The sequence below is a fragment of the Anser brachyrhynchus genome, assembly GCF_964034855.1.
Source record: "Anser brachyrhynchus genome assembly, chromosome: 5".
Classification (NCBI taxonomy): domain Eukaryota; kingdom Metazoa; phylum Chordata; class Aves; order Anseriformes; family Anatidae; genus Anser; species Anser brachyrhynchus.
The window spans coordinates 52,511,369-52,522,063 of record NC_137699.1 but is presented as its reverse complement, the minus strand read 5'-3'; the positions used below and the strand labels follow the sequence as shown (position 1 = coordinate 52,522,063).

Sequence of the window (10,695 nt, the reverse complement as noted above, 5' to 3'; positions counted from 1 at the left end):
TCTTCACTAGATGTTGATGTTTCCCCTTCTTCATGCCAATGTATTAAGTACACCTCCTAGTGGTTGTGGAACAGGAAGCTAGAAATGGATCAAAAACCAGCACAGAGCCTACACTGAGTGAATGACAGCTGGGAATGATGGACTTCTCCTTCCTTTCACCCTTCTGGATTGTCTATTTTTTCTTTGGCAGAAATATTAGTATGTGATAGATGGTTAAAGTCCAAATTACCATCATAGTGTTTTTAGGGATTTATGTCAACCACCAAAATGACCAGCTACTAATTTGGGTTTTCATGAGAATTCTAATTGCAATCCCAAAAGGTTTTGCACCAAAACCCAAAATTTCTTCTGGTAGCAGGAGAAGAGGACTTTTTTTGAGAAAACAGTCCATTGGTAGTCTGGTCTGCAAAAGTTTGTTTTCAGTGCTTGCTTTGTTGCAGCCATCCTGTTTTTTTTTATTTTTTTAATTATTATTATTTTTTTTTTCCCTAAATGGTGCATGTAACCCATTCATCAGAGCTTCTGTTCTTGCAATACCCATGCCTAATATGGCCTTAATCTCTCTGGCCCAAATCTTAAAAAGTGTTTGAAACAAATTTGGTTTGTAAGTACTTTTGAGATTTAGGCTTCTAGAGCTTCATTTCCCATGTCTGTAATGCAGATAATAGATGCTCTTCCTTACCCAGATGGCCTAAGGATATTCATTAATCACATTAAGATTATGAGGTGCTCAGCTACTATAAACAGTGGAGTTGCATGTACTCTATCATGGTGGTTACCTAGGAGATATATGGATCAACCCATCCCTACTTTGCCCCTCTGTTCCTTGGGGATGGTATGACCATTCTTTTCACTGATCAGCTCCTCCAGGTTTTGCAGTTGTTCCGGGTAGGTCCAAAACCACGAGTAGAATATGGCTACAAGAGAGGTAAAAGCTGTGTCTTCCAATTTGCTAGCTTTCCAGCTCCACTCTTTCCCATCAATGTATTAAGTCTTTCCTTTCTGCATTATCAATTAACAGTCTTTAAAATGCCCCTTTGGAAACTTTAACATTTTTATTTTCATTTACACCAATGCAACACAAAAAGCCTCCAAAGCTACCTACTTCTACACTGCTCTTTAGCTCAATAATAAACAACTCTACTCGTCTAAATCAATGTTATGCAAAAACAACAGCAAAGGCTTAGTGCTTTGCATGTGGAGATCCTTCTTGATGGAGAAAGAGTACACCAAAGGAGAGCAAAGAATGGGACTGCATGTCTAATTGGGATGTACTACCATACTGAGAACTGCTCAGCTCTATGGTATAGACCCAGAGCTGCTAACAGATATCCTTCTTTAGCTACAAGACTGTGCTTTTGGAGTAAAGAAGATCACAACTCCATCTGTACTGTTGCTGTGATGTACTGAGTGGGAGTTGTGTACAGGACAGTGAGAACTGTGAAGTTCAAAAGTGGCCATGGATTTATTATAAAGAACTTGAGCTGTTTCTTTCCTGTTGTTGTTTGTTTTGTTTTATTTTGTATTTGTATTTTTCTTTTTGTTTGTTTTCTTTCTGCTTTCTTTGGTCTGTGTTTGGTTTGGTTTGGTTTTTGCTTTTTTAATGCCTACCTTGAATGAAGATTTTTAAGTTTTTGATGTGTTCTGTTAACTATCTGAGAACTTGTTTTCCATTTTCATCACCTTTTTTACTTGTAGATGCTAAGCAGAATCCCAAGAGCAAAATACCATGAAACGTGGCACTTTGTGTGTGTGTTTGTGTGTGTGATATTTCTGCCTAGAAAGGGAAAAATATGATGAGAAAGGATAATGATATGAGATTTATATGCCAGTATCCCAAAATCTATTGGTACCTTTGCTCTAATTCTAATTCTAATTCTAATTCTGAACTTTTTCTTTTTGGAAGCTGAGTAATGCTGATTTTAGGACTATAAAAGCAAGGCTAGATCCTAAAGAAATTCACAGAAGCAGTCTTTAGCTAAACTTTCTGTGAGTTTCCAATCAAAACAGTCAAAGATTCAAAGCCATTCTGAATTTTGAAATGGATATGAATCAGTTTTGTATGATTCGTACCTCCTTTATAGAATAATGCAAGGAAGCACAAATGAGCCAGGCCATACCAGCAGCCTGTCCAGCCAAATTCTATGTCCCCAGACACAGAAATAGCTGTCCCAAGTCACAGAAATAGGGGATATTGTCTAGGGAAATCACACAAACCTGGCTGCTTTCTGTAATCCAGTCCCATCCACAATGATTGGATTAGGGCTATTAGAGGGTATACCTTCACTTAATCCTTTTAACATCCCTTTATGGACCTGTTGCCCATGACAAAACAGCCAGATGTAAAGCCCCTTACAAAATATAGTCCTCTAGGGGAGACACTGACAAGCGCCTTTAGTCTGTTAGCACTGTTGGGTGCTACTTTAATAAAGGAACTCCATTCGCACTGTGAAGCAAGAGCAATGCGTGACTGCGATATCGCTGTCATGTGAATGAGCTGTCCCAGTACTGCAGAGTCTGCTCTTTACTGTACGAAGAGACACATCAATACTGAATATAGTGTGTTAGCAAAACAGAATGGAAATCTTTTAGGTGAAGAATGGCTTCGCTGATTGCTTTGCTCTACCAGAATGGGGTGTGTTTTCAGGCATTCTGATAAATGTGTGCTATTTTTCAGCCATTCACTGTGAAGTGCTGTAGGTTTCATATAAACTTTTATTGCTCACCACAGGCACGGAAGGATTGATTACATTGTTTGGGGATTTCCGAACTTCTGAGAATGCCTCTTTAGCCAGACTTAACACAGTGTATGGGGGGGAACAAAATGCTGTAGTGCTACTCAGTAGCCTGATTTCTACTTTTGCGTTTTTGAGATCACCCATTTGGTTTCAAACAGTGTAGACAACAGTCAGCCTCATCCATGTAAGTTTTGCATTGTTAGTGGTTGGTATGATGGTGTTCTGATACAACTATGGGGAATAATGGCAAATCCACAGACAGAAATTAAGGATTATTTCATGTCAGTACTTATGCTCTTGTCTAGTTGAGAACATCACTGAAAAGGAAGTAACAGCTTAACCTTGGGAACTGGGCTGCTATTGATGTCTGGGGTGTGCAAGCAAATTTTGGTGCATCTATGCTGAAATCTCTTTAATATCAGGGAGAGTCAAGGGCAGATGATAATTTTTTGAGGCAAACAGCAAAATATGCTTTGGTGGGGACCCCTCTGAGTAGGGCAAATTCATGCTGAGCCCTGGCAGCTAACTCTTAGTGAATTTGTAAGATACCTTAGGGTTTCAGAAGCAGTTGCCAGAGATACTGCCTCTCTCCAGTTTTGACATAGTGAACTAGTCAGACCTCAGGTTTACCAATACTCAGTTTTAACAGTTCTTAGGTCACACATAGGCTGGGGATTATGCTTTTCTTTATATTATTTTGTACTTCAGCTATGGCACCAAATATCAGAAAATTAGATTTTATTATGGTCTAAATTTCTTGTAAGACTGCTTATAATCCTTGCAAAGTCACCGACCTATATTTCAGCTACCTTACAACTTGAATCTACTCATATTCCTCTCTAGTTTCATGCAGGATTCTTGTCACCAGCATTTTCTAGTTACTTGGTAGAAAAAATAAATAAATAAATAAATAAATCTATTCTTGATTGCTGGGCAAAAGTCAGGAATATCTCCCTTAAAATGAATTCTGTTTTCATTGTTAAAAATCTAACAAGAAGAGACTGGCGCCCTAAACATTATGAACAATACAGGCTTTCAGTAAATAAATAATTCAATTCAATTAAAACAAATGTCTGCCCTGATGTACCATAGTTTCTAATTTCTTTAAAATGCATTATTGGGATGTGTTTATGGGAAGTGATCCTCAATGAAAGCTTCAAGGAAGGTTCTGTAGGAAAGCAGAAATTGTGGTGCCATCTTACTTTCCTGTCAGGAGTGTGTGGTGTAAAGCTTAAAGAGAATTCCAGCTCAGAATAAGCCTTCAGAGTTCATGTTGTGTATGTAAACACAAGTTCGGACAGACTTCCTACAGTTATGTATTGGCCCCTCCTTCCTGGTGGCAGAAAAGCTCCTCTCAAAAAGGGGCAGTGGACAAAGAACTAGGTAAGGAGCTAGAGAATGACATAAATCCTGTGCTACCATGTCTATAAGTAGCCTATGCACTCTGCGAAGGTGTAGGTGCACTGAAGCTCGTCATAGCAGCCTTGGCTAGCTCTGTGCACTCCCAGACTCCCCTCAAGGAGGCTGCAGGTGGAGATGCAGCCTGGTAGACAGCAACAGGCTGAGTAAACTGGCTCTGTAGACATCTATTTAAGTCCTTGAGCTTAATGTTTCCTACTGACTAGTTGCCTCTAAGGCTTTAGAGACAGCCTCTATGCGCAGGTGTGGGGATGGAGTTCAGGTTTGGTCTACTGACCTGGGAACAAAATTTTCCTTGTACTTTCCTAGCATCTTTATCATCTTCAAAACAAATCCTATACCCCTAACTCAATCCAAAAAACAGGGGGAGAATGTGACTCAACAGACTTGCATTAAAACCAGTGGGGGAGGTTCACCATTCTGTTTCTCTGCCTGAATGTATATGTGGGAGGGTAACAATGTGTTGAGAAGTGAGAATATTTAGGGACAGAATCTTCCCAAGATTGAGTGCTCAAACTGCCTACCAAAAAGACTTGAGGGCAGAACCTGGCCCTTAAATATTATTAGACGTCTGGGCAAATAGAACCAGTTTAGCTCAAACTGTCTCTTTTTTCCTGCACAGAAAGTGCTCAAGATGGCAATTTTTGGGAGTAAAACCTGTGTGAGTGCTCAGATCCTTTACCCTCCCTTCCCTTTGAGGAGAGATTTATGGTCGTGCTTGAAACCAGCCATTAACTCAAACTGAAATTCATATGATGCAAACTTCAACTGGGCTGAAGCCTCAAAACTCAGATCTGGATCCAGATTTCAAACGATGAGACTGGGGATGGGGTAACAAGCTGTCTAATCCAAACCCACATAAATCTAAATCTCTCCCAAATTTGCTTAAAGCTCACCAATACACCACATTGCTTTCAGATTATAGAAATAACCTTTGGGCATTTTTCTTGAGAGATTAATTTAACCTTGCCCCATCACTACTTCCTCACTGCACACTCTCTCCCACAGGTATGTGATCCTCTCTCTATAGAAAGTCTTCACAAAAACCTTACAATATGCACAATGCTACAGCCAGCAAAAGGGGAAAAGATGAAAGAGAAAAAGAAAGCAGAGATACAGAGAAACCAGCACTTCCTTGCCATATAAATAGTTGCCAAGTACTTTTCATTTACATAAATGACTTAATGATGATTTTATGATATTTAAAATTACTGCCACCCACCAGAGATGCATTAAAACTTTTATCAATATGTTTCTTTTACTATCTCTTTGACTGTAAAAATTATTGGGAAAAAATAGCTTTGTGCCAGTCACAAAAACAATTCTGTGACCTTTCAAAAAATATATATATATAAAAAAATCTTCTACTAGTATCAACATGATTTAAATTTACATGAACAAATAAGCTGTTTCACACAATAGGAACAAGTAATAAACTTGTGAAGAGAACTGTGTCCAGCCTGGGACCTCTTAAAGACCCCTCTGGACCTGGAAAGAGCCTGCTTTTTCTGTCTCAGGGAGAACCCCCCACACTGGTCTAATTACCTTTTAAATTCATATCTAGAACCACAGGCTGCCTCATGGGATTAAGCACAGTATGCTTTGCAAATTGAAAATAAGATAGCTGTTAGGAATATATACTTGCCTCTATGATTACAGCAACAAACAATGGCAAAACATTAATTTACATCTATTATAATGGTGAAACAAAGCCCGAGATTTTCTTTGTGTTATAAGCAAGAGATAAATTTGCAAAGGTGAGATTTTAAAAGGTGTAGGCTCTAATGAGGGAGATTCTCTGCTGAGCAGGTAACTGGCAGGATGACATCAACTCAAAGTTATGAGGATTCAGTATATCATTAAATTTATTTACCATAAAATGGATTGTATTTTTTATTTAATAGTAAAACTATTCACAGGGGAACAAAGTTTATATATATGTGGGGTGGAAAGCATTTGTGTGGGGTGAAACAGTGCAGAGCAATTGCAACAGCAATCCAGTCATGCCTGGGTCTAGGATTTTTAAAGGTGTTTTATCTGGTAGAAATGAATACAGCATTTACAAATTGAAAATAACTCTGTAAACTCAGATAAGATTGTCTTGGTAATATTTTACCAAGGAAGCAGCTCACCACTGCTTACTTTCAATTAGCCATCTAAATCATAGCCTATACAAAAAGCAATCCCTGCTGCCTTGTAATAATAATAATAAAAAAAAGTTAGACTAGTTCCTAAGAGTTTTGATTCATGTTGCTGAATATGGAAGATCTGTAATCTTCTCCTTGGAGTCTATAGTCTAACGTAACTGCTTGAAAGTACTTTTCTTCTGCTGCAGGCAGATATTTTTTTTTTTCTGAAATGAATGGTGATTCATTATAGATAACCCTTCCCGATTAATTTTGTTTTGACTTCTACTTCGAAATAAGAATATAAGCAGTAAAGTACCTTCTCCCCAGATAGTAACTATGCTGTTATTTTTGGGCCCCATTGTAGTTGATGTGAAGAGAAATCTAAATTTAGAATGAAAAAAAGAGTTGATTGTCATCAAAAGTTTTAGCTGTAAGATAAAAAGTGGCATTTTATTATTGTTATTTGTCTGTGATGAATAATAAATAAGCATTCGTGGAATCAGTATTCAACTTTGCCAGCTTCTGTCTACATAATCCACAGGACTAACACTCTTGGAGGACTGACTGGTCAAACTGAAGAAATTTAATTTGCATCTACACATTTCCAGTAATCCACATGTAATATGCTTGCTGATAAACCTCAGGAGACCAAACATGATGACACACGACCTTGCTGTGATGGTGACTTTTTAAGGGTCTGATGCTGCATGAGAATGAAATTGTGAAGGATGTGCAGATCATTTTGATGATTTCAATAATGAGAGAAGATCGTTAAAAGCCTGAAAACAAGACATAGTTGCTGTAAATCACCACGCATAACATCTTTTCCACAACTGAGCCCGATTCATCACTTTGAAAATCAGTTTCCCTGCCTTCTCTCTGTCTGATTTTTTTTTTTTTTAACTTCCTCTTTGTTGTTGGACAGTTCTTCAGTTTCTAATATGGACCTTTTCTTATTTCTGTTGAAAGCATTTTACCTGACTTTGCTGGCTGAACACTATGACTTGAACCTGTCCCCTGTTGTTTAGTTTTTTTTTTTTCTTTGCTTTGTTCTGCATTTTTTTTAAGATGAGGATGATGTTCTGATCATTTGATATGTCTGAGTTACCAGCAAAGATCATCCTCCCCCAAAAAGAAAGAAATATTTCAAAGAAATATTAAAATTAAAAATTGTGTACCAAATATTTATAACATAGTATATGTACAGGCTTTTGGAAAACTTGATGCTATCAAATACACCTGAATGATTTTTACTTGCCTTCACAAAAAAATGAACCATGCATGTACCTCCCTGCAAGCAGTTAGCCCCAGGCAGGAAATAAGTTTTTTTACTCTTCCTCATTCTTTGCTATTTAATAGTGATTTACTACTAGCTAAGCACATGCTCAGTGTTTTAAAACTGGTGAAGAGTCCCACTGAAGTCAAGGCATTACTGGGATTACTCCATGGTGAAAAGTCATGATGATGCTTCACTCTCTTGTTGAAGAAAGACCTAAATAATAAAGCATAATTTGATGTTCCATTTGGTCAGTTAGGACAAGGCCATACCTAATTTTCTTTTCCATATTTAAAGACAGCATTTTATTTTGTTTTGCTTTGTTTTATTTTTGACTTAAGAGATTCATAATTTACAGGAATGAATGGGATGTTTTAGCCTTAAAAATATATAAATTTTACATAAATCTTCAGACATTAATGACGAAGCCCAAGTCCATAAAAATTTAAAAAAAAAAAAATCTACTCCATCTGTGGCTTTCCTAGGATTTCAGCCTACCTGCATCATTTTGTTGCATGCCTTCACTGAAGCTCCATCTACTGCTGCAGATGAACCCACTTCTCAGCTTATGTTAGTAATTTGTTCTCCTGCAAAGAAGCTGGTAAAATCTGAAACGTTGTGACTGCTACCTTCAGTACCATTTACAAAGTTTTACTCCCTAGCACTGGCCATGTTCAGCCACAGTCATTGATCACAACCAGCATCAGTAAACGGTCAGGTATGTAGTGCAGACAGCTTTCATCTGATCCTAACACATATGAACTGCTGTTTGCTTACTGTATTACTTGTATAGTGCACAGGAGCACTTTATAAAATCAGAGACAGGCAGGGAGAGCAACTATAAAAATGCAGTAACAATTTATTTTATAAAGAACTGTTGTGCCTTGAACAACAGCAGCCTAAGAGCTGCAGTAAATATTACATTGCAGATGTTTGAGGGTGGGGGTGGGGGTGGGGAAATAATAATAATAATAATTAAAAAGTTCATTTATAGTATATACATATCTAATTCTTAAAAAACAACCAACAACAACAACAAACAAATACAACAACAATATTAAAACTGTTAAGTAGACCTAGATTATTCCATTGGCTATAATTTTACTTTTGTACTGATGCTGATTACAGCTTTCCTTCTTTTGTGTACATATATTTTTAAAGCATTGATTCACTCTGCAGTGAAATACAAGTGGAATATTCTACAAAGGCCAAAAGCTCAGCTATAACACAGCAATCCAGCTGTGATTTTTCCTGTACCTGAGCAATGTCTCAACACAATCTCATATGTGTGTGTCTGTGTATGTATATGTATATATATGGACAGATTTGTACCATCTCTGCATTGTTACACATGACTTACCCTTTTTTTTAATTATGTAAAAAAATCACATTAAGCTGAATCTAATTACTGCAATGTATATTAGAAGCAGGGCACCATCAAAATTTTATTTAAATTAATCAGGTTTTGATTTAAGATATTAAATTCAAATTAATCATGTAAAAATGGAAATGATCCTTGACGTGCTTCCAGCTGTGACTTCAGTCTGTTTTCTCGTGTGAGTCACTTTCGGGATGTCTTGGGGGGAACATTACGAAAATTCACGCCGGTGCTATTTCAATTAGAGTTATTTAGCAGGACAGATGTAAAGAATACGGTATAATTAAGAAGGAGCTGATGACACGGCTACAGATTTTCAGGATCAAAAAAAAACTGTTAGTGAAAATTGACTACTGGTCATGTAGTCCAAGTTCAAATATGCTGGGGTTAAGCACTCATTAATGATGGAATGAGGTCTTTAGATAGACCGTTGGACTCTTTCTCTGGAGCAATCCGCAGAATTCTGCCCTGGAAATAACTTTGAAGCTTCATTAGCAAGCAGATGATACCTGATAATATAATTTTTAAACTCTTAAAATAATTTTTGTCCCCCTAGTGTCTAATCTTTTCTAGCCAGCTAACTTCAAAGGCCTTCAGAAAAACCTGGATGTGGCATATAAATGCCCATATACGAGCACATACACAGATATATGTATATGCATACACTCAAAACATTGTTAAACTCATGATGAATATGAGCTGCCAGCAATACTGTAGTATCTTCTAGCACTGTTTGAGCAGAATTAGAGTCTGTACTACCTGCACATTTCCTGACTGAAACCAACAAAGAGGATGGGGGCTTTCCCATATACAAGTTTGACTTTGTATTTATTTATAACTCTTTATATGATCAGTATTTCCATTGTGAAAAGCGAATTGCTCATTGTTTCTTTAGTCGAGTATACGGTGACACAAATATATATTTTTAATATGTGTCATAATACTATGCAGCATCAACTTTGGAAGTTATTTTTACATTTTTTTAATCTGAAATTAGTTCTCCCAGGTAAAGCTCTCAGTCTTTCCAACATGAAAAAATATTAGAGAGACTACAGTCCTTTCCTTCTCATACTCACAGGTCTCCTGAAAATATGTGTATTTAAACGTGCTTCTTATGGTTGCTATCCAAGGCTCTCAGTATCTGTTCCCCTCCTACTGAGCAATAGTAAAAGCCAAGTTAAATATAAAAAATGCACAGTACATACTGTACACCCATAATTATAGATTAAATATTGATCTCCATGGTGTTTTTTCCATATCACTGGCAATCTTTCTCTTTCCTCAGAAATGTCCTATTGTCACTTCCCTCTGCAAAGCACTACCCAACTGAAAATACTTTCATTGCTTTTAACCAAAACAAAACCATAGTGGATGACAATAAAATAATTAAAATATCTAGTTCTGTATATCTGTCAACATTTTTCTGAAGTTGATCCTTGAATTTCTAGTCACTTTATTTGATCGGCCAGGGAGCAGCAAGCAGCAGCAGCTAAAGGAAAGCTGATAGACCATGTGTGCCTGGCTATTGACAGTGGATGAAAATTAAATAGCATATTACACTTGCCACAACATACCTATTATGTAGATTTTAAGGCAGGAAACTGTCTGCAAAACAGATATACAGTGGGCATAAACTTTTTGATATTAGGGTAGTTGATCACGGTGTCATTACAGTTGTAGGAATCATATGATTCATTGAGGATTTCTGCTTCCCACTCATAAGATATAAACCTACATAATGATTGTTCTTTAATA

General features: G+C 37.1%; 1 protein-coding gene across 3 annotated transcripts in view; it reads left to right on the top strand.

Annotated features, from left to right (window-relative positions):
• LOC308195984 (uncharacterized protein) overlaps positions 1-10,695 on the top strand; it is a 98,561-nt gene that overhangs the window by 79,316 nt on the left and 8,550 nt on the right. The gene's annotated exons all lie outside the window — the stretch shown is intronic.